Source organism: Artemia sp. Qi Xiang Cuo, chromosome 13 (genome assembly GCF_049724085.1).
Source record: "Artemia sp. Qi Xiang Cuo chromosome 13, ASM4972408v1, whole genome shotgun sequence".
Taxonomy (NCBI): domain Eukaryota; kingdom Metazoa; phylum Arthropoda; class Branchiopoda; order Anostraca; family Artemiidae; genus Artemia; species Artemia sp. Qi Xiang Cuo.
Window position 1 is genome coordinate 32,200,622 of NC_142806.1, and position 24,366 is coordinate 32,224,987.

Here is a 24,366-nt window from a genome sequence, read left to right on the forward strand (position 1 = left end):
TTAGAATTAGGAATGGCTAACAAGTTAGGTCAGTGATGAAAACTACTAAGAAAAATCAATGAGATTTCTGGGGTTGCAAAATATTATTTGAAATTAGTTAATATTATTGCAAAAATATATGATATCTGTAAAATGTTTTTGGGTAGTAGCAAGGACAAACTAGTTAGTTCTTTACTAGTTTCTACTAAGAAAAAGTCGAAAACTTGTTCTGTGTGTAATTTGACGGAATAGACCGCTTTTCTATCACGTTAACGATTGAAGTGCCTTCATAGAAAAGGTAAGCTATGATACCAGGTAAGCTTTTCGAAAACAAGCAATAAGAAGCGAGTACACTGACAGGACGTTTACATATTAAATTCTTGACGTATGACGCATTACTAACATGGCATGACGCATTAAATTCATTCAAAACTCTTTAATTTCAAGGCTATTCGTAATCTTAAGCGTAACTGAAAACACAGCAATTGGAAAATATTCTTTATTCATTTACTAAAAGAAAAAAAGAAGAAAATTCACTAAAATTAAATTAAACTTAATCAGTCTGTTGCAATATGAAAGAAAAATTCTTCAAGACTCTGACTCTGTCGGTCATAACTGGTCGACACCAGTTATGTTATAAAAGAAAGCAACGAAGTTCTTATAAAAGAAAATAAAACGTTGAAACACCAGAGACGCCTCACTTTTGGGAATAACTTAAATAACCTTTTTTTGTACGACAGATTTGTATAAATGTAAGTTGATACCGTACGAAATTAATTGAACACATCCCTAAACCCAATCCAAACCCTTAGCCTTTAATAAATTCATATATGACAAAATACATCTGGTGTTTATGCATCATGAAAGATGTATCTCTTTATAAATAATCGTCAGGATTCATATCAAAGCATATTTTTCTTTTTAATTTATTTGTGTTTTTTGTTGGTTTTGTTATGTTTATGTTTTGTTGTTTTTTTCTCTATGGCCCGATGGTTTTTTTGGAAATACATACATACATTATCCAGGCCCGCTTAGATATTAAATTAAATAGTACGTGGTTGAACATGTGTCTTAATCAAAGGATCAAAGTGTTGTTAGTTTATACTGTTATTTCTCTAAGTGCCAAAGGATTCTTACTGCTGTCATAATTTTTTTTTATTTTTGGTCTAAAAATTTAGTCTAAATATTTGGGTATAATTTTGGTCTGTACAAGTCGAGCGCCTAAAGCAAGTTTCTACCACCGCAGCTCCCTCTCCCTCCACTAAGTTTCCTAAATTAAGCCATGCTTCACCTCTTTCGACTGTTAACTGTTCAGGGATCGCTCATAGAATTGTGTTTAGCAATTAAACAAGTGTCATAAAGCAAATTTCATAAAGTAAATAAAAGTGTCATAAAGTACAGATTTCTCACTTTACGTTTGACTTCCTCTAACTTCGGAGTTCCAAAGTTCCTGAAATCACTAATTAAAAATATAGAACTCCAATTGGAATAGGAGAGTTCTAAAACAAAATACAGTGCGTAACTTACAATTTCCACAATGACTTCCAACGGAATTTTTTTTAATCCATGAATTTAGACACAACAAAACGCAATATACCAAGTAAAAAAAGGAAAAGTAAAACATAATTTTTACATGAAAATTTTACCAGTTATGCCAATTACCCAGTTAACTTAAAATGAACATAAATTGGCTTATATAATACATCAAACTTAAAGCGAATCGAGATTAGTGTGAAAGAAGAAATGAAATTTCGAAAGAGGAGAAATGACAATGAACATTGAAGTCTAACCTAAAAAGAGCATGAACTACGATAAATAGTGAATAGATCCCCATGTCTCTCAGAAATCCTAAAAGGCTAGGATTACATAAGCACTTAAAGAAAACGAAACAGTTAAGAAAGATAGATACTAACCTAATGAAGTTTCCACGAAAAAAAATCATCTATAAGGATACACGGGTGACAGTCGATTATGTGCGATACTTTTTTTTAAAACTGTACACTTTATTTATTTTTATGTTCTCTCATTTTCAATCAGCTCCTTAGAAATGTATAGAATAATCAATCAGTTACACAGAAATTCCAATTTAAACAATCTCTTTTATTTTTAGTACAGCATAAACAAAGTTACAGCCTTTTATTTTATGTTTTTTTTTGTTTGTTTTTTTTTTTGGGGGGGGGGTTCACATGGAGGGGGGAACACAAAATTTATCAAGCAATATCTTAACTGCTAAGTTAAGAAATTTATCTTAACTTAGCAAAATCTTACTGTTTATGTAATGTAATAGGATACTACATTTTGGAAAGCTGCGTACAATTATTTCTTGGACCAAAAAAGGACGATTTTTGATTGTCCTTGAGCTAGACAGCCTACAATGCCCAATCTTAGATTTTACAATCTATATTTGGGAGGACTATCTGAAGCTGTTCCACCAAACTTTTGTTTTTTCAAGATATGTTTTGGCTTTAAAGTGGAAAGGTTCATTGTAGCTGTAGTAGTTAGCTTACTGCTGAAACGAAATTGGAGCTGACCTTTCGCTCCTTTCTTAGCAGTAGTATTAGAAAGTTAACTCAAGGCAAGAAATCAAAAAAGTTTTTTATAACGCTGATCAATAATCTTTGATGATCTGACCGGAGTTTTTGACACCTACTTTTTCTACAAAGTGTATGAGATGAATCAGTTTTTTTTTAAGTCTGATATTGACTGTAAAAACCAGCTCTTTCACGGATTTCTAATTCGGTAAAAAATGAGGTAAGTTTTGATTCGGTGCAAAAACAACCTGTTTTCATTTTGCAAAACGAGTTCAAGCTAGAGAAAGTGCTCTACAGATGACAAACTCTTAGGCAAAAAGGTAGGCAGGTGGCATCTTGCCCAATTGGAAAGGCTTAATCATTTTCTATCTCTATAATTTGAGAAACAAAGGGGTCCGTGGCCACCTCCAACAAAACCCCCCAAGTTTTAAGAAGAAATATAGAAAAGATGCACCTCGTTCAAATAAAACATAAAGCTATAATTATCCATTTTTATTAATGAGAGGTATAAAGTGGGTCTATGACTCCTCCGGTCCTTCTCGCCCCCTCCCAACGCCAACTTTTTAAACAGAAACAGGCATTTTCACCTTTTTTTTAGGCAGAATCATGATAGGTTTTTGAATCTTGATTGTAGACCCACAAAAGGGGGTCAGTAGCCCTATGCACCAACCCTCTGTTTCTCCCACTTGCACTATGTATGATTGCATGACGACAGAGTCAGAGTCTTGAAGAATTTTCGCTTTCATATTGCAACAGATTGATTAAGTTTAATTTAATTTTAGTAAATTTTCTTCTTTTTTTCTTTTAGTAAATGAAGAAACAATATTTTCCAAGTGGTGTGTTTTCCGTTACGCTTAAGAGCACGAATAGCTTTGAAATTAAAGAGTTTTGAATGAATTTAATGCGTCATGCCATGTTAATAATGCGTCATACGTCAAGAATTTAATATGTAAACGTCCTGTCAGTGTAATCGCTTCTTATTGCTTGTTTTCCAAAAGCTTCCCTGGTATCATAGCTTACCTTTTCTATGAAGGCACTTCAATCGTTAACGTGATAGAAAAGCGGTCTATTCCGTCAAATTACACACAGAACAAGTTTTCGATTTTTTCTTAGTAGAAACTAGTAAAGAACAAACTAGTTTGTCATTGTTACTACCCCAAAAACATTTCACAGATATCACATATTTTTGCAATAATATTCACAAATTGCAAATAATATTTTGCAACCCCAGAAATCTCATAGATTTTTCTTAGTAGTTTTCATCACAGACCTAACTTATTAGCCATTCCTAATTCTAAAAACACCATAGCAAATGACTTAGTTATATAGTTTCACTATAGCCTCATTTGTGGTTGTAGCCTACGATTATTACGTCATTCATCATATTGCATACGAAGAATGATTTTCATTTTAAAGCCGCATTAAACTGTCAGCATTTGCTTGAAATCTGGTTGGTAGGTACCCAAGGTCAAGGGGGCGTTAATCAATCAATTTTAGGCTTCTAGACTTCAAAGCCCACGCTTATGTATTCTTCAAAGTTTCATTGTCTGAGGATTTTTCGTGTGTCAAGAGTGACCTATCGGCGAGTATTATAGGGAACGTTCATCTTCAAGGGTAAGGGGTTACTTATATGTGCTGATTCGTCTACTTTTTTTTTTATTATTTTGGTTCTTTCCTTATCCGTAGTCTTCTTTTTTTCGAGTGAACTTTGCAAAAAACAGCATTAAAAGAACGTTCCAAATTCTAGCCTTATGATACTTAGCCTTACTTTCAGCTGTGTAGTTAATGAGAGACTTCATAGACTTCTCAATCACATGGCTTTCTAAAAAAGAAACCAATCAAATTGATGTTCTAATAACACACATACCTGAAATCAGCTACTATATCAGGCAATTTTGCCGAGGGGGGGCAAATGTATGTTTAACGTTTTTGGGGTTGAGATATATTTATGCTAATATTTTTAATATTGACCTTTATTCTAATAATAGTTTGAAGCACCATATAGTTTCTGTCTGTATTTATTTTTGTGTCTTAAGATTATTGCGTCGAATTTGTGATAAAAAAGCAAAAGGATTTTTGATCCGTTAACATAGACTAAAAAAAAAAAAAAAAATCAAATGTATTGTGAAACATAGTGACGATTTGAAAAAGTTGTTTGTATTCGTCAGTTTAGCTAAAAATTTTAGTTCTAACAGACAACGTGTCAAGGACAGCCAAGAGAAGAGAAATATTGCAAAAAAAGACCGAGTTTCATTCTTTTCCCTTCTTTGATTAGAATTTTTTCCAATTTTCTGCACAAAGCTCAACCTCTTGCTTTAAGCAGTCTGGCCCGGGAAGAATATCATCATATGATTCAAGCAAAGACTTCAGCTTCATGGTTTTGGGATCAACATATTCAATCTTCGAAGGAACAAAAACGCTGAGGTGAGACAAAAGATACGGTTGAAGTTCAAAACGCTGTCTCAGCTACGATATGAAGTGATCTAGATAAAGAATAAATAGGGAGTTTCTATAGTGAGTGAGCATATCAGGATCGTCAAGATGAGAGTTCCTTCCACCTCTTGTTCTTGGGCGATTCATCTCAAGCCTTAAAGTAGTAGCAAAAGACTGGGCTTTTGCGAAAAATAGGAACAAAACAAATGGCAGCATCTTGTCACATTGTCATTTTTGTGAAAAGAACATGCGTACATGTTGCAGTCAACCGATTGAGTCATGCACAAAGGCAACGTCAGGTGGAAAATATTCTTTAAAACATCCCTCTCGGTTCCATAGAATTAATTTGGTGCTTAACTAAAGGTTCAATTATCGTCAGGATGTTTGGCTTTAAAATATACTCTTTAAGGCATCTGCCTTCCCCACCTTAAATGATCCACCACCCCTTATTCATATTAGCTGATGTGCATTCACCCATCATTAAATATAATTTTTATGAAATCTGAAGCAATTTAGTTTAGTTAAATGAAATTTACGAATAAATGTTAGAAAAATTATTTATCAAAAAGAAGGGAAGCATCATTCTATGTAGACGACGCATATCTGAAAGCTCGTGGAGGTTTGGTATTTCAATTCTAGCTTTTAAATGTGCTCTTTTAGGCATCGGCCACCCCTTCCCCCCCTTTAACAAAGACCCACTGCTATTCCTTCATAATAGCTGAGGTACAATTATACATTTTTTTGTTCCCAATTTTCTTTTGGCCATTCAATTTACATTGGGGAAGAATCATCTAGGAAGAAATTGTCAGGGCCGGGGAGGGTATAAGGAGTGCACTGAATACGCTTTTATTTGGACAATTGTGCGATGAAAATGAGGAAGACTTCCAACGATTGCGATTAGATGATGAAGAATGCTGGTTGTCAAAAAGTGCATGTTTATCAAGATTAATTAAAAAAAAACTTTCCGAAAAATAAGTTTTTCAAAGAAAAGTAAAGGTCATGTTAAACTTAAGCTCAGTAGATACAAATCATTTGTATCATTTGTTTTCATGACAAAGAAAACATTTGTTCAAAAATTGGTTTTCAGTAAATCGCCAATCACGCAGTAGGTTTTAGACTTTTACAGTGAAAGAAGGTCATACCCAAACTCTTGTTTGTGGTAATTTTTGTCGTTTCAAGCTTGATTTACATATTCAATTTAAGTTTCACTCGTTTTAATATTTATTTATTAATTTACAATAATATCTATTGTATATTTGTTTACATTGATTGATTATTTAATTTCTGTTTGCTTTAAGTTTAATTTATTCTTCAATAGGAAAATTTTTTTTTTCATTTTAAGCTTGATATTCATATTCAATCAAAGCATGACTCGCTTTAAGATCTATTTATTCATTTATATTATTACTTGTTGTATATATTACTCTTGTGTATTACTTGTTTCATTTTGGGTTTCTTTTATTCTCTAGTAGTAATTTCTGGTCGTTTTTAGTTTTAATTTTAAAATGTGTTTGTATATGCTGATCTTAAGTATAAATAAACATTTTTTCTTTTAAAAAATTATTTTTCGGAAATTTTTTTTAATTAATTTATGTTCGTTTTTGATAGCAAAAAAATTCAAGCTTTTAAAAATTCAAAATCAAACTTTAAAAAAAATCAAATATTCCTCAATGTATCAAAGCTGATATCAAAGTAACAATATCAAAGTGAAAAAATGGGCTTGTGTCAACTTCGGAGTTTTTATTATCGGGTATTTGAACTATTTTTAACAAAATTGCTATCTCAAAATTTTTATCAGATGGGTTTAGGGATAAAGGGCATGGGGGGACTAGATTAAGCTTCGGTCTCTTTTGATTCTTTAAAAGTGAACTAGAGCTTTCCATTATCAATCAAATGAGTTTTCTCGGAAGTTTATTTGAGTATCCGTTATATAAGAACCATATATATCCCCAGAGTATAAGTTACAACGCCTATCCCTGGGCCTTGAGGGTTGTGTCGACCCTGGAGTTTTAATATCTGATGGTTGAACTATTTTTAACAAAATAGTCACCTGAAATTTTTATCGGATGGATTTATCCTTTTGATACGCCCAAAGGTGTTGAGGACAGGAGGGGGTAGTTGCCCTCTGATGTTTTTCACTCTGAGAAAATGAACTACAACTTTTAATTTCCATTCAAATTAGCCCTCTCTGAAGTTTATACGAGCATACCTTCCATAAGAACCATATATGTATCCAGAGCAATATTTACAACGCCTTCCCCGGCCCAGGGGGAGGGGGGGTGTGTTGACACATGAGTTTTTCTTATCTGATCTTTCAACTATTTTTAACAAAATGGCTACCTCAAATTTTTTATCAGATGTATTTGGGGAAAAAGGACTTTTGAATCATAAAAAAGACACTAGTACTCTCGATTGTCAATCAAATGAGCCCCCTTTGAAGTTTCTACGACGACATCTTCTATATGGAGTGCCTCATGGAAAAAAATAAATGGAGTGTGGGGAGAGGCTAGCTGCCCTCTAATCATTTTTGACTCTTAAAAAGTGAATTGCAACTTTCAATTTCCAATGAAATGAGCCCTCTAGGAATTTTATACGAGCATCCCTTCCATAACAATCATATATATCCCCAGGACATAACTTACAACGCCTATCCCCAGGCCCTGGGGGGCTGTGTTGACACCGGAGTTTTTTGTTATTAGAACTTTATTCAGATTGTAAGCTCAAGTCACGTGTTTCGTAAGCGATACTTTTCTGAATAGATCAATTTATTGCTCTTCTTCATTTTTAGGTGCCTCATTTTTCCAAATATGGAAATGAAGAAGCTGACGAAGAAAATCAAGAAAATTTTCCGCAAACTATGCAACACAGAAACACACACTGAAAACACTAAGACCTGATCTAACACTAAGAAGATCAAGAAAATTTTCAAGCTAGCCCAGTATTACCTCCTGAAAAGTGAATAATTGAATCGCAAGTAGAGAAACATGCATGATCGACAGCCATTTTCACCCTTGACAGTTGTTGCTGATATGGAAGACGAAATTGCTACGAGAAGAAGCACTAGATTTTCAGGTTTGTTTTGCTGCTTGTTTATCAAAGTTGAGATTTGCTACGTTAACAACCGCTGATTGAGGAGATTTAGAAGTGTACAAATTCATTGTTTCTAGTTTTGTATAAAAAGGGATGCGTCGAATTCATATATAATTGCATGTTTTGAGTGAAACTCTATTTTGTTGCTACTTTCCGGAACTATTGCTCCCCCTCCCCTTGTAATCGCTTCAGCCTGAAATGGATTCTATGCCCGAGACTTAAGATTTACAAGTCTATTACCGTGTTTTCATTTTAACTCTCGGGTTAGTCTAGACGTTTCCAGGAGCCTAAAATTGATTTAAGCCAACGAGAGTTACGTTGCAATGTTTCTTTATAAAATTGGTAGGTTTCCGTAAAATCCAGCCAATCATGAGAGGCTATATAGTGGGATATTAAATCCAATAATCCTCCGGATTAAATTTACAATCAGAGCCAGTTAGTTTTCTATCGTCACGAGAGAATAGACGTTCTTTATGTCCAAAGGCAAGTGACTATTTCTCATTATAGAGATTGCATACAGCCAGTATCTATCATTAAAGTAACGAATCTCATACGAAGTATGATAAGCATACCCTGTTTTACCTCGGAGTTGCAACTTGGTTTTTTTTTTTTTTTTTTCAGTATATTTGCAGTTGCTGACTACATCTAAATGAAAAGTGATAAGAAAGAGAATTTGTACTATTAGACTCCTCGCTTAATGTTTCACCCACATACCACTTTTTATGATGTTGTACCTCCTCCTCCCTCCTCTTCTGATGGTCCTGGATATGGCCCCAGGACGTATATAAAACTAAAAGAAAACACGAAAAAATGAAATTTTTACTTTGCAGTATGCACCATGTATCAATCTGATTATCATGTTTCCTTCCACTGTTATCCACATTTCAAAATAATTTGACAGTTCTTTTAAAATCGCTCGGAGGAACTGAATTTCACCTGGTCAAGAATACAATAAACCGGCTTAAAAAGAAGACGCACCACGCAATGTAAAGAAAGAAAAAAAGAGGAAGAAATATATTATTTAGGACTATATCTGGGATCAGGGCGGAGGTGTACATTGTCATAAAAGCTATCATGACCTTTGGAAAGAGCATAAAGCAAGAAATTTAATGGTACTGCATTCATCTTGCTTGCATGTTTCCTTTAGATATGGCGTGGCCCTACAGATTAACCGATTTTTTTGGGGGTAAGAGGAGGGGGAGTGATCAAGGAGACTTTGAATTTCGTGTTTTGGGAAAGAAGGCGAGATTTTTTTCCCTTGGGTCATTGTAAAGGCGTCTGTGGCGCGCCTTTTTTAGCATATCCTTCTTTTTTGTATGCATTTCACCCAAAAGTACAAATTTACCAAGTTTTTTTTTGGGGGGGGGGAGAGGAGGAGTGATCAAAGAGAATTTGAATTTTGAGTTCTTGGAAAGGAGGTGAGATTCGTTTCCCTCAGGTCATCGTAAAGGCGTCTGTGGCGCCCCTTTTTTAGTATATCCTTCTTTTTTGTTTGCATTTCACCCAAGAGTACAAATTTACCAAGTCTTTTTTTTGGGGGGGGGGGGGGATGAGAAGTTATCAAGTATACTTTTAATTTCATATTGTGGGAAAGAATGCGAAATTTGTTTCCCTTGGGTCATCGTAAAGGCGTCTTTGGCGCGCCTTTTTCACCACCCAACCTTATTAGCATAGACATTTTTCACCTCTTCGACTCGAGCTAATGGATTGTTTGGTTAGTGTAATTGGAGGCCCAAAGCGGAATCCTTGAGTCCAAGCACCCTAGCTCCTCCCTCTAACTTCGTAAATATAGTTATGTTGCATCTATTCCGACTAGTGCCTGTCCAGTGATCATGAAGGGAATAGTCTCAAGTGGTAAAACACGCGTCTTAAATCAAAAGGCAATTAGTATGGATCTTGTATTTGGTCGTTGCTATCTAATTGCTTTCTTTTATAAGAAAGAAACTTTCTTTTATAAGAAAACCAACAAAACATAAATCAACCAACAAAACCAAACCAACATAAACCTAACCAAATGGTTTAAACAAACAAACAAACAAACATAAACCAACCAACCAAACCAACAAAACAGAAACATAACAAAACCACCAAAAAAAAACACAAATAAATTAAAAAGAAAAATGTACTTTTATATGAATCCTCACGATAATATTTATAAAGAGATACATCTTTCATGATGCATCATCACCCGATGTATTTTGTCATATATGAATTTATTCAAGGCTAAGGATTTTGATTGTGTTTAGGGATGTGTTCAATTAATTTCGTGCGGTATCAACTTACATTTATACAAATATGTTTTACAAAAAAAGGTCATGTACTTTATACCAAAAAGTGAGGCGTCCCTGGTGCTTCAACGTTTCTGGTTTTCGGTTTAGATTTTCTTTGGCTTGCCCCAATCGAATGACCTATTCCCTATGTCACATCTTTTAAATGATGTAGTCAGAGAAAACGAGAAACAAATGGTAGTTGGGAGATGTTTTAGGCTTTATACTAAATCAGATGCAGGCATACTGCTTTTGTTTATGTTTTGTGGCTTTAATACTAGCTTTGGCTAAAATCAAACCTGGTTTAGGATATATGTGCTGACAGTGTTTTGTTGAATTGTAATATTTCAATACTCGCGTTAGTTATAATGAAGAGGCTCAGAAATCCCTCGACACCAGTTATGTTATAAAACGAAATCTGATGTAGAAAATATGAGCTATTAACTGTGTTTTTTGTGACATTGCATTTTCGCTCCTTCATTTGTAATCCTGAAATTGAAAAAGAAACACCCAACTTTATTAGAAAGCAACGACCAAATACAAGATCCATACTAATTGCCTTTTGATTTAAGACGCGTGTTTTACCACTTGAGACTATTCCCTTCATGATTTTCGGCCTTCAGGATTCCACTTTGGGCCTCCAATTACGCTCACCAAACAATCCATTAGCTCGAGTCGAAGAGGTGAAAAATGTCTATGCTAATAAGGTTGGGTGGTGAAAAAGGCACGCCAAAGACGCCTTTACGATGACCCGATGGAAACAAATTTCGCATTGTTTCCCAAAACACGAAATTCAAAGTATCCTTGATCACTTCTCCTCCCCCCCCCCAAATAAATACACTTGGTAAATTTGTACAGTTGGGTGAAATGCATACAAAAAAAAGAAGGATATACTAAAAAAGGTTGCGCCACAGACAACTTCACGATGACCTGAGGGAAACGAACCTCACCTCCTTTCCCAGACAAAAAAATTAAAAGTCTATTTTATCACTCCTCCCCCTCCCCCCCCAAAAAAAAAAACAAAACTTGGTAAATTTGTACAGTTGGGTGAAATGCATACAAAAAAAAAGGATATACTAAATAAGGTGCGCCACAGACGCCTTTACGATGACCAGAGGGAAACAAATCTCACCTCCTTTCCAAGAACACAAAATTCAAAGTCTACTTGAGCACTCGGCCTCTCCCCCCCCCCCCCAAAAAAAAAACTTGGTAAATTTGTACTTTTGGGTGAAATGCATACAAAAAAAGAAGGATATACTAAAAAAGGCGCGCCACAGACGCCTTTACAATGACCCGAGGGAAAAAAAAATCTCATCTTCTTTCCCAAAACACGAAATTCAAAGTCTCCTTGATCACTCCTCCTCCACTTACCCCCTAAAAAATAGGTTAATCTGTAAGGTCACACCATATTTAAAGGAAACATGCAAGCAAGATGAATGCAGTACCATTAAATTTCTTGCTTTATGCTCTTTTCAAAGGTCATAATAGCTTTTATGACAATGTACACCTCCGCCCTGATCCCAGATATAGTCCTAAATAATATATTTCTTCCTCTTTTTTTTCTTTCTTTACATTTCGTGGTGCGTCTTCTTTTTAAGCCGGTTTATTGTATTCTTGACCAGGTGAAATTCAGTTCCTCCGAGCGATTACAAAAGAACTGCCAAATTATTTTAAAATGTGGATAACAATGGAAGGAAACATGATAATGAGATTAATACATGGCGCATACTGCAAAGTAAAATTTCATTTTTTCGTGTTTTCTTTTAGTTTTATATACGTCCTGGGCTATATCCAGGACCATCAGAAGAGGAGGGAGGAGGAGGTACAACGTCATGAAAAGTGATATGTGGGTGAAACATTAAGTAAGGAGTCTAATATTACAAATTCTATTTTCTTATCAATTTTCATTTAGATGCAGTCAGCAACTGAAAATACACTGAAAAAAAAAACACAAAAAACAAAGTTGTAACTCCGAGGTAAAACAGGGTATGCTTATCATACTTCGTATGAGATTCGTTACTTTAAGGATAGATACTGGCTGTATGCAATCTCTATAATGAGAAATAGTCACTTGCCTTTGGGAATAAAGAACGTCTATTCTCTCGTGACGATAGAAAACTAACTGGCTCTGATTGTAAATTTAATCCGGAGGATTATTGGATTTAATATCCCACTATATAGCTTCTCATGATTGGCTCGATTTTACCAAAACCTACTAATTTTATAAAGAAACATTGCAACGTATCTCTCGTTGGCTTAAATCAATTTTAGGCTTCTGGAAACGTCTAGACTAACCTGAAAGTTAAAATGAGAACACGGTAATAGACTTGTAAATCTTAAGTGCCGGGCATAGAATCTATTTCAGGCTGACGTGAATACAAGGGGGGGGGGAGCAAGAGGTCCAGAAAGGAGAATCAAAATATAGTTTCACTCAAAACATACAATTATACATGAAGTAGACGCATCCCTTTTTATACTTATCACCCAAAACTAGAAACAATGATTTTGTACACTTCTAAATCTTCTCAATCAGCGCTTGTTAACGTAGCAAATCTCAACTTTGATAAACAAGCAGCCAAACAAACCTGAAAATCTAGTACTTCTTCTCGAATCAATTTCGTCTTCCACATCAGCAACAACTGTCAAGGGTGACAAAGGCTGTCGATCATGCATATGTTTCCCTACTTGCGATTCAATTATTCCCTTTTCAGGAGGCAATACTGGGCTAGCTGGAAAATTTTCTTGATCTTCATCGTCAGCTTCTTCATTTCCATATTTTGAAAAATGAGGCACCTAAAAATGAAGTAAAGCAATAAATTGATCTATTCAGAAAAATATCACTTACGAAACACGTGACTTGAGCTTACAATCTGAATAAAGTTTTTTTCAGAGCTTGAGGGATTCCAAAAAATTCATGCCTCCTGAACGTTTAGGAATTCTAACACCCCCCCCCCAATAAAGGCGGACTTAATCAACTCAAAAGGTCAATTCCTATATCGTCTCCTAAAATTAACCATTTTTCATGACTTTGAAAAAGTGAAAGGTTACAGGGATACTTCGGTTTTTCGCCATTAATAAAAAACTATGGTTGTCAAATACTCAAAGTTTTGATACACTAAGTCAACTTGCATAAAGACAATTTCCTTTACCACATAACATATTGGAAATAATAAAAAAGCAGACGAATCAGCACAAATAAGTAACCCCTCACCCTTGAAGATAAACGTTCCCTATAATACTGGCCGACAGGTCACTCTCAGTGACAGACGAGAAATCCTCAAACAATGAAACTTTGAAGAACACAGGAGCATGAGCTTTGAAGTCTAGAGGCATAAAACTGATTGATTAACGTCCTCTTGACCTTGGGTACCTACCTACCAGATTTCAAGTGAATGCCGACAGTATAATACGGAATTCCTGTGGGGCTTAGAAATTGCAGACACTTCCAAAATCCATCCCCTCTGTCCTTGGCCTAAATTATTTACCTCATAGTGTCCCAGTGAATCCAAGCACCAAAGGCCAGAGGGCTAGAGGGCCAAATTGGCCAGTCCGTAGAAATTTTCATGGCAGTTTTCTTGGTTTTGTCCCAGTTATGGTTATATCTGAACAAGGTTTTACTTGCTCAATTCTGTATTTTTTTTAAAGTCATGAACTTAACCTAAACAAGATGGTCAGCCAGGGATATGACGGCACGGCAAAAATGAGCGGACATCTAAAAGGGGTTCAATCTGTTGTATGCCATCAGCGTCCCAAGGCCTTTTTAGTGCACTGTAGCCGACAAAATCTCAACCTTGTCATTACGTTTGGCTGCTCTATTCCAGCTTTTAAATGTTTCTTCAGAACCTTATCGCCAATCTGCACTTTCTTAGCCATTCAGAACCAAAAGTCTGAAAGAAAAAATCAGCAAACTCTCCCCGGATTCGCGAAAACAGAACCTGACTGGACTCTGCGAAACAAGATGAACCAAGCCCACAATTCAGTTATACGTTTGCTTGAGCTGTATTGGCCGATTCTGTGTTCTCTCAAAGCTCTTGAGAACACCAACAGAGAAACGTTTGCAAAAGCATTCAAAAATACTGGACATTATGAAACAGCCACAGTTCATTATGTATTTCCATGTCTAAAGAAAATTTTCCACCTGACGTTGCCTTTGTGCATGACTCTTCAATCGGTTGACTGCAACATGTTCGCACGTTCTTTTCACAACAATGACAATGTGACAAGATGCTGCCATTGGTTTTGTTCCTATTTTTGACAAAAGCCCAGTCTTTTGCTACTACATTAAGGCTTGCATCGCCCAAGAACAAGAGGTGGAAGGAACTCTCATCTTGACGATCCTGATATGCTCGCTCACTATAGAAACTCTCTATTTATTCTTTTTCTAGATCACTTCTAGATCATAGTGAGCGAGCAAATCAGGATCGTCAAGATGAGAGTTCCTTCCACCTCTTGTTCTTGGGCGATCACAACAATGACAATGTGACAAGATGCTGCCATTGGTTTTGTTCCCATTTTTCGCAAAAGCCCAGTCTTTTGCTACTACTTTAAGGCTTGAATCGCCCAAGAACAAGAGATGGAAGGAACTCTCATCTTGACGATCCTGATATGCTCTCTCACTATTGAAACTCCTTATTTATTCTTTATCTAGATCACTTCTAGATCATAGTGAGCGAGCAAATCAGGATCGTCAAGATGAGAGTTCCTTCCACCTCTTGTTCTTGGGCGATGCATCTCAAGCCTTAAAGTAGTAGCAAAAGACTAACCGATGATTAACCGATTTTTTGGGGGATAAGAGGAGGAGGAGTGATCAATGAGACTTTGACTTTTGTGTTTTGGGAAAGAAGGTGACATTTGTTTCCCTCGGGTCATTGTAAAGGCGTCTGTGGCACACCATAGTTAGTATATCCTTCTTTTTTTGTATGCATTTCACCCAACAGTACAAATTTACCAAGTTTTCTTTTTTTTTGGGGGGGGGGAGAGGAGGAGTGATCAAAGAGACTTTGAATTTTGTGTTATTGGAAAGTAGGTGACATTTGTTTCCCTCTGGTCATCGTAAAGGAGTCTGTGGCACACCTTATTTTGTATATCCTTCTTTTTTTGTATGCATTTCACCCAACAGTACAAATTTACCAAGTTTTTTTTGTTTTGTTTTTTTTTTGGGGGGGGGAGGGGAGGGGGCGAGGAGGAGTGCTCAAAGAGACTGTGAATTTTGTGTTCTGGGAAAGGAGGTGAGGTTTGTTTCCCCCAGGTCATCGTGAAGGTGTCTGTGGCGCAACCTTATTTAGTATATTCTTCTTTTTTTTGTATGAATTTCACCCAACAGTACAAATTTACCAAGTTTATTTTTTTGGGGGGAGGGGGAGGAGGAGTGATCAATTATACTTTGAATTTCATATTTTGGGAAACAATGCGAGATTTGTTTCCATCGGGTCATCGTAAAGGCGTCTTTGGCGCGCCTTTTTCACCACCCAACCTTATTAGCATAGACATTTTTCACCTTTTTGGCTCAATCTAATGGATCGTTTGAGTGTAATTAGAGGTCCAAAGTGGAGTCCTTGAGTCCAAGCACCCTAGCTCCTCCCTCTAACTTCGTAAATATATTTATGTTGCATCTATTCCGACTAGTGCCTGTCCAGCGATCATGAAGGGAATAGTCTCAAGTGGTAAAACACGCGTCTTAAATCAAAAGGCAATTAGTATGGATCTTGTATTTGGTCGTTGCTTTCTAATAAAGTTGGGTGTTTCTTTTTCAATTTCAGGATTACAAATATAGGAGCGAAAATGTAATGTCACAAAAAACACAGTTAATAGCTCATATTTTCTACATCAGATTTCGTTTTATAACATAACTGGTGTCGAGGGATTTCTGAGCTTCTTCATTATAACTAACGCGAGTATTGAAATATTAATATTCAACAAAACACTGTCAGCACATATATCCTAAACCAGGTTTGATTTTAGCCAAAGTTAGTATTTAAGACCTATTAAAGCCACAAAACATAAACAAAGCAGTATGCCTACACCTGATTTAGTATAAAGCCTAAAACATCTCCCAACTACCATTTGTTTCTCGTTTTCTCTGACTTCATCATTTAAAAGATTCGACATAGGGAATAGGTCATTCGATTGGAGCAAGCCAAAGAAAATCTAAACCGAACACCAGAAACTTTGAAACACCAGAGACGCCTCACTTTTTGGAATAACGTAAATACCTTTTTTTTGTACGACAGATTTGTATAAATGTAAGTTGATACCGCACGAAATTAATTAAACACATCCCTATACACAATCCAAATCCTTAGCCTTGAATAAATTCACATATGACAACATACATCGGGTGATGATACATCGTGAAAGATGCTTCTCTTTATAAATATTATCGTGAAGATTCATATAAAAGTATATTTTTCTTTTTAATTTATTTTTGTTTTTTGTTGGTTTTGTTATGTTTATGTTCTGTTGTTTTTTTCCTACGGCCCGATGGCTTTTTCAGAAATACATACATACATTATCCAGGCCCGCTTAGATCTTAAAATAAATAGGACATGGTTGACCATGAGTCTTAATCAAAGGATCGAAGTGTTGTTAGTTTATACTGTTATTTCTCTAAGTGCCAAAGTGCTGTTACTGCTGTTATAATTTTTTTTATTTTTGGTCTAAAAATTTTTGGGTATAATTTTTGGTCTGTACAAGTTGAGCGCCTAAACTAAGTTTCTACCACCACAGCTCCCTCTCCCTCCACTAAGTTTCCTAAATTAAGCCATGCTCACCTCTTTCGACTGTTAACTGTTCAGGGATCGCTCATAGAATTGTGTTTAGTAATTAAACAAGTGTCATAAAGCAAATGTGACAAGTACAGATTTCTCACTTTACGTTTGGTTTCCTCTAACTTCGGAGTTTCAAAGTTCCTTAAATCAAAAATTAAAAATATAGAACTCCAATTGGAAAAGGAGAGTTCTAAAACAAAATACAGTGCGTAACTTACAATTTCCACTATGACTTCCAATGGAATTTTTTTTAATCCATGAATTTAGACACAACAAAACGCCATATACCAAGTAAAAAAAGGAAAAGTAAAACATAATTTTTACATGAAAATTTTACCAGTTATGCCAATTACCCAGTTAACTTAAAATGAACATAAATTGGCTTATATAATACATCAAACTTAAAGCGAATCGAGATTAGTGTGAAAGAAGAATGAAATTTCGAAAGAGCAGAAATGACATTGAAGATTGTAGCCTAACCTAAAAAGAGCAGGAAATAAGGTAAATAGGGAATAGATCCCCATCTCTCTTAAAAATCTGAAAAGGCTAGGATTCCATTAGCACTTAAAGAAAACGAAAAAGGTAAGAAATCTAGATACTACCCTAATCAAGTTTCCACGAAAAAATTCATCTATATGGATACACGTGTGACAATCGATTATGTGCGATACTTTTTTTTTCAAAATGTGCTCTTTATTTATTTTAATGTTCTCTCCTTTTCAATCCGCTCCTTAGAAATGTATAGCATAATCAATCAGTTACACAGAAATTTCAATTTAAACAATCTCTTTTATTTTTAGTACAGCATAAACAAAGTTACAGCCTTTTATTTTATGTTGTTTTTTTTTTGGGGGGGGGGGGGGTTTACATGGTTGTGGGAACAAAAAATTTATCTAGCAATATATTAAATGCTAAGTTAAGAAAGTTATCTTAAATTATCAAATTTTATTTTTTATGTAATTTAGGTATACTACATTTTGGAAAGTTGTGTACAATTATTTCTTGGACCAGAAAAGGACGGTTTTTGATTGTCCTTGAGCTAGACAGCCTACAATGCCCAATCTGAGATTTTACAATCTATATTTGGGAGGACTATCTGAAGCTGTTCCACCAAACTTTTGTTTCTTCAAGATATATTTTGGCTTTAAAGTGGAAAGGTCCATTGTAGCTGTAATAGTTAGCTTACTGCTGAAACGAAATTGGAGCTGACCTTTCGCTCCTTTCTTAGCAGTAGTATTAGAAAGTTAACTCATGGCAAGAAATCAAAAAAGTTTTTTATAACGCTGATCAATAATCTTTGATGATCTGACCGGAGTTTTTGACACCTACTTTTTCTACAAAGTGTATGAGATGAATCAGTTTTTTTTTTAAGTCTGATATTGACTGTAAGAACCAGCTCTTTCACTGATTTATAATTAGGTAAAAAAATGAGGTAAGTTTTGATTCGGTGCAAAAACAAACTGTTTTAATTTTGCAAAACGAGTTCAAGCTGCAAAAAGTGCTCTACAGATGACAGACTCTTAGGCGAAAATGTAGGCAGGTGGCATCTTCCCCAATTGGAAAGGTTTAATCATTCTCTATCTCTATAATTTGAGAAACAAAGGGGTCCGTGGCCACCTCCAACAAAACCCCCCAAGTTTAAGGAAGAAATATAGAAAAGATGCACCTCGTTCAAATAAAACATAAAGCTATAATTATCCATTTTTATTAATGGGAGGTATAAAGTGGGTCTATGACTCCTCCAGTCCTCCTCGCCCCCTCCCAACGCCAACTTTTTAAACAGAAACAGGCATTTTCACCTTTTTTTAGGCAGAATCATGATAGGATTTTGAATCTTGATTGTAGACCCACAAAAGGGGGTCAGTAGCCCTATGCACCAACCCTCTGTTTCTCCCACTTGCAATATGTATGATTGCATGACGACAGAGTAAGAGTCTTGAAGAATTTTTACTTTCATATTGCAACAGATTGATAAAGTTTAATTTAATTTTAGTAAATTTTCTTCTTTTTTTCTTTTAGTAAATGAAGAAACAATATTTTTCAAGTGGTTTGTTTTCCGTTACGCTTAAGAGCACGAATAGCTTTGAAATAAAAGAGTTTTGAATGAATTTAATGCGTCATGCCATGTTAATAATGCGTCATACGTCAAGAATTTAATATGTAAACGTCCTGTCAGTGTAATCGCTTATTATTGCTTGTTTTCCAAAAGCTTCCCTGGTATCATAGCTTACCTTTTCTATGAAGGCACTTCAATCGTTATCGTGATAGAAAAGCGGTCTATTCCGTCAAATTACATACAGAACAAGTTTTCGACTTTTTCTTAGTAGAAACTAGTAAAGAACAAACTAGTTTGTCATTGTTACTACCCCAAAAACATTTTACAGATATCATATATTTTTGCAATAATATTCACAAATTGCAAATAATATTTTGCATCCCCAGAAATCTCATTGGTTTTTCTTAGTAGTTTTCATCACTGACCTAACTTATTAGCCATTCCTAATTCTAAAAACACCATAGCAAATGACTTAGTTATATAGTTTCACTATAGCATGAGTTGTGGTTGTAGCCTACGATTATTACGTCATTCACCATATTGCATACGACGAATGATTTCATTAAAAAATTTTTTTTTTTAATTGCAAAGGCACTAGATATAAAAATTTTTTTATAAAAAATTACACACGTACGCTTCTTACGCTAGCAGCGTAAAAATTACGTACGCTTCTTACGCTAGCAGCGTAAGAAGAAAAAAAAGTACACATAAGTTGTATTTAGTGTTTTTTTAATTCACTTAAATGGTGGTACCTCTGCCAAAAAGTCAATCAAGGAGGTTACAAATTATTTTTTTGAAACTCCCTTGAATTTGTTTGCAAAATAGCATTTTACTATTAAAGATAATTTAGATAATAGTTGCCTTTCTTGGATCAGCTAGAAATGGTGATCCTTTCTCGCTTGCCAGTTTTATAAAATGTGTTTTTCAATTTTTGGTTGCTATGGGATCTAGTTGGTCCTGTACTAGGTTGCAACTACCGCTGCAACCACGAAGAGAAGATCTGAAATATATTTTTTTCATTTTTCAAAAGATATAGTCTTTAAATTTAACGACAAATGATTCGTGTACTTAAAAATAGGTACATTACCCAAGTGAAACATGTACAATTTCAGACGTTAAAATGAGAAAAAAACAGACATTGTTTCACAAAAAACTTGCTGATAAAAAGTCAGTCACAATTTTTTCAAGTTTTTCTGTTGTAACTTTAGATATAATAGGTTGCCCTTTCTTTCTTTAATTACTTGAAAGATAGTTTCTTTAAAGCATCTTAAAAAAGGCATATTGCCACATTGATAAAGGTACAGTTATTATACTAAAATTGGATCAGAAATCAGGCCTGGTTCCTTACAAAAGTAAAGAGATAAAAAGTTATTTACCTTCCCCAAAACCAACTTCTAATACCATATAGTTTATAAATATGTGATATTCTATCTCGGGGTTATTGGATAAAGCTCTAAAATTACCTTCCTAAAAGTCAACTGCGAGATCAGATGTAAAAAGGGTTCATGTACAAAAGTTTGGTCTCAAATAACCTTAAAATTAAATCAGAAAGACACCTTCCTTCTGAGTTGTAAACGCATTTTTATATTCCAGAAAAAAAACAAGAGATTACATCTTTCTGTGCTCGTCATACTATTTATTGAAAAACTATTTAGTACACAAACACCATCAACTTTATATCAGACATATTATCCAAAAATGCAAATTTTGAAAAGGAGAAAAAAATATCAAATTTACTCAAAATAAGTAAACACGTAAAATAAAGAGGAGAGATCAAGTAACAAATTAAAAATATAAGATTGAAAAAAACTACGTCGTCACGTCACACGCAGGAAGCGAGGGACAATATATTTTTTTCACGAATTTTCTTCCTATTTCGAAAATTATTTGAAAATAACCTTTCGTTTTATTCCTCTTAGATTTTTCAGCCAAGGAAAAGACAACGTTTTCCGGGTGCAACTAAAGGTCAAGGGAAAATAAAACTGAAAGACAAAACTCAAATTTCAATTTGCTTTGATATTTATCTTCTAAATTCCTATGTTAAGAATAGATTTCAAAATGGATACACTCTGGAAAATCCACAAGTACTATGGTGTCCCTGACAAACCCGTAAGGCTAATTATGACCCTGTACGAGAGCCCGGACTGTTACGTACAGATGAGTGAAGGCCAATCAAGAGAATATCAGGACCGTCTCTGGAGTAAAGCAAGGACATGTCCTGACCCCTTTTCTCTTCATACTGGTGATAGATTTCATTCTCCGTGGATATACAAATTAAGGGATCCTAATCAGAAACGGAAAGAGGCCTGCAGATATAGACTTCGCAAACGACATCAGTCTCCTCGAATCAGACAAGCAGAAACTCCAACAGTTCTTGGATGTTGAGAGAAAATGCATTACGGTTTGGCTTCAAGATAAATACATCAAAAACTAAAAGTATGGCTATCACGCGATCCCCCTCAACATAAAGTGCAGCAACAGGATGTAGAACGGGTTGTTCAGTTTAAATATCTGGGAAGCACAGTAGAGAATACAGGGGCAATAGACAAAGAGATCCATAATCGTATCTGATAGGCTTGTGGTTCGTTTACCAGGCTTAAACAGATTTGGTGCTCACAGAAGTTCTCAAACCGGCTAAAACTTTGAGTCTTCAACAGTAATGTCCTCCCAGTTATGCTGTATTGAAGCATATGATAGAAGTTAAATCACCAGCAAGAGAAGAGACTCCAAGCGTTTGAGAGCAATTGTCAGTGAAGAATCCCCTACATAAACAGGACACAACACGCCTCGAACCGGACAATACGCCAAATTACTGGGCAACCTCTAGTCATCGACATGATCAGGACCCGAAGATGGAAATACTTGGGACATGTCGTACGAATAAACGAAGACTGAACCCCAAAGTCTATCCTCCAGTGGCAACCAACGGGAACGCGGCGAAGGGGGAAACCAAAGAACACACTACGCCGAACATACCAAGAGAGACCTTCTCAACGCAAATAGATGTTATGGCAGCAGCCCATTTGAGAGACGACTAGCGTCTCTTCGTCAATGCCCTGAGGGCCTCTGGAGCCACAGGAGGATCTAAGGTCTATTGCAAGTTGTACAACTCATGACCCACAGACTGCAATAAATTAGTAATTATCAAGATTTCTTTGGGGAAAATTTGTTTGCATGTATTTTTGTTACTATTGTACGAGTCGTACATGGATTTTGGGAGGGATAGGTCAACTCTGGCACACCCTGCCCCTGGACGTGGCCCTACGCTCTGGCCTCTTTGGCCCTCTCGCCTTTGTGCTTGAATTCGTTGGCACACTATGGGGTAAGTAATTTAGACCAAAGACACAGGAGACGGATTTTGGAGGTGTCTCCAACTTCTAAGCCCCACAGGAATTCCGCATTAAACTGTCATCATTCGCTTGAAATCTGGTTGGTAGGTACCCAAGGTCAAGGGGGCGTCAATCAATCAATTTTAGGCCTCTAGACTTCAAAGCCCACGCTTATGTATTCTTCAAAGTTTCATTGTCTGAGGATTTTTCGTATGTCAAGAGAGTGACCTGCCGGCGAGTATTATAGGGAACGTTCATCTTCAAGGGTAAGAGGTTACTTATATGTGCTGATTCGTCTACTTTTTTTTATTATTTTGGTTCTTTCCTTCTTTTTCCGTAGTCTTCTTTTTTTCGAGTGAACTTTGCAAAAAACAGCATTAAAAGAACGTTCCAAATTCTAGCCTTATTCCGTTGATTTTGAATTTAAGTTATCAAAGTTAGGTTATTTTAGGTTAGGTTAGCATTACTTTCAGCTCTGTAGTTAATGAGAGACTAAAGAGACTTCTCAATCACATGGCTTTCTAAAAAAGAAACCAATCAAATTGATGTTCTAATACCACACATACCTGAAATCAGCTACTATATCAGGCACTTTTGCAGGGGGGGGGGGGGCAAATGTATGTTAAACGTTTTTGGGGTTGAGATATATTTATGCTAATATTTGCAATATTGAGCTTTATTCTAATAATAGTTTGAAGCACCATATAGTTTCTGTCTGTAGTTATTTTTGTGTCTTAAGATTATTGCGTCAAATTTTTGATAAAAAACCAAAAGGATTTTTGATACGTTAACATAGACTAAAAAAAAAAAAAAAAAAACAAAAAACAAAAAAAATCAAATGTATTGTGAAACATAGCGACTATTTGAAAAAGTTGTTTGTATTCGTCAGTTTAGCTAAACAGTTTTGTTCTAACAGACAACGCGTCAAGGACAGCCAAGAGAAGAGAAATATTGCGAAAAAAGACTGAGTTTCATTCGTGAAGAGAAAATATAGCACAAGAACTCCCTACTTTGATTAGAACTTTTTCCAATTTTCTGCACAAAGCTCAACTTCTTGCTTTAAGCAGTCTGGCCCGGGAAGAATATCGTCATATGATTCAAGCAAAGACTTCAGCTTCATGGTTTTGGGATCAACATATTCAATCTTCGAAGGAACAGAAACGCTGAGGTGAGACAAAAGATACGGTTGAAGTTCAAAACGCTGTCTCAGCTACGATATGAAGTGATCTAGAAAAAGAATAAATAGAGAGTTTCTATAGTGAGCGAGCATATCAGGATCGTCAAGATGAGAGTTCCTTCCACCTCTTGTTCTTGGGCGATGCATCTCAAGCCTTAAAGTAGTAGCAAAAGACTGGGCTTTTGTCAAAAATAGGAACAAAACAAATGGCAGCATCTTGTCACATTGTCATTTTTGTGAAAAGAACGTGCGTACATGTTGCAGTCAACCGATTGAGTCATGCACAAAGGCGACGTTAGGTGGAAAATTTTCTTTAGACATGGAAATACATAATGCACTGTGGCTATTTCATGATGTCCAGTATTTTTGAATGCTTCTGCAAACGTTTCTCCGTTGGTGTTCTCAAGAGCTTTGAGAGAACACAGAATCGGCCGATATAGCCCAAGAAAAAGTATAACTGAATTGTGGGCTCGGTCCATCTTGTTTCGTCAGGTTATAAATGTGTGGCAAAGATTAGGCCCCACTGTTATCAATCCACATAACTGAAATTAGATGGTTGAAATATTCATCACATACTTTTTAAGAAGATTTTGACATATTCAATGAGGAAACAATCCACTTTATAGTTGATATGATGGAGATTTTACATTTTACTTGCAGGATTTTACTGCAGCTATAAATGTGTGGCAAAGATTAGGCCCCACTGTTATCAATCCACATAACTGAAATTAGATGGT

General features: G+C 35.6%; 1 protein-coding gene and 1 long non-coding RNA gene across 5 annotated transcripts in view; both read right to left on the reverse strand.

Moving 5' to 3' along the window:
- The window catches only part of LOC148945197 (uncharacterized), a 350,765-nt gene that overhangs the window by 150,320 nt on the left and 176,079 nt on the right, over positions 1-24,366 (reverse strand). The gene's annotated exons all lie outside the window — the stretch shown is intronic.
- LOC148945200 (uncharacterized) overlaps positions 1-24,366 on the reverse strand; it is a 33,287-nt gene that overhangs the window by 2,595 nt on the left and 6,326 nt on the right. Inside the window, exons 4-5 of one of the 4 annotated variants that reach the window (XR_016142684.1) lie at positions 23,463-23,679; positions 12,892-13,093 (exon numbers count right to left, since the gene is read on the reverse strand). The exons of 1 other annotated variant lie outside the window; for it this stretch is intronic. This is a non-coding gene — a long non-coding RNA (uncharacterized LOC148945200). Of the gene's footprint in view, positions 1-4,861; positions 4,994-12,891; positions 13,094-23,360; positions 23,680-24,366 lie in introns of those variants that run through there. 2 more of the 4 variants (XR_016142686.1, XR_016142685.1) reach the window with 2 other exon arrangements.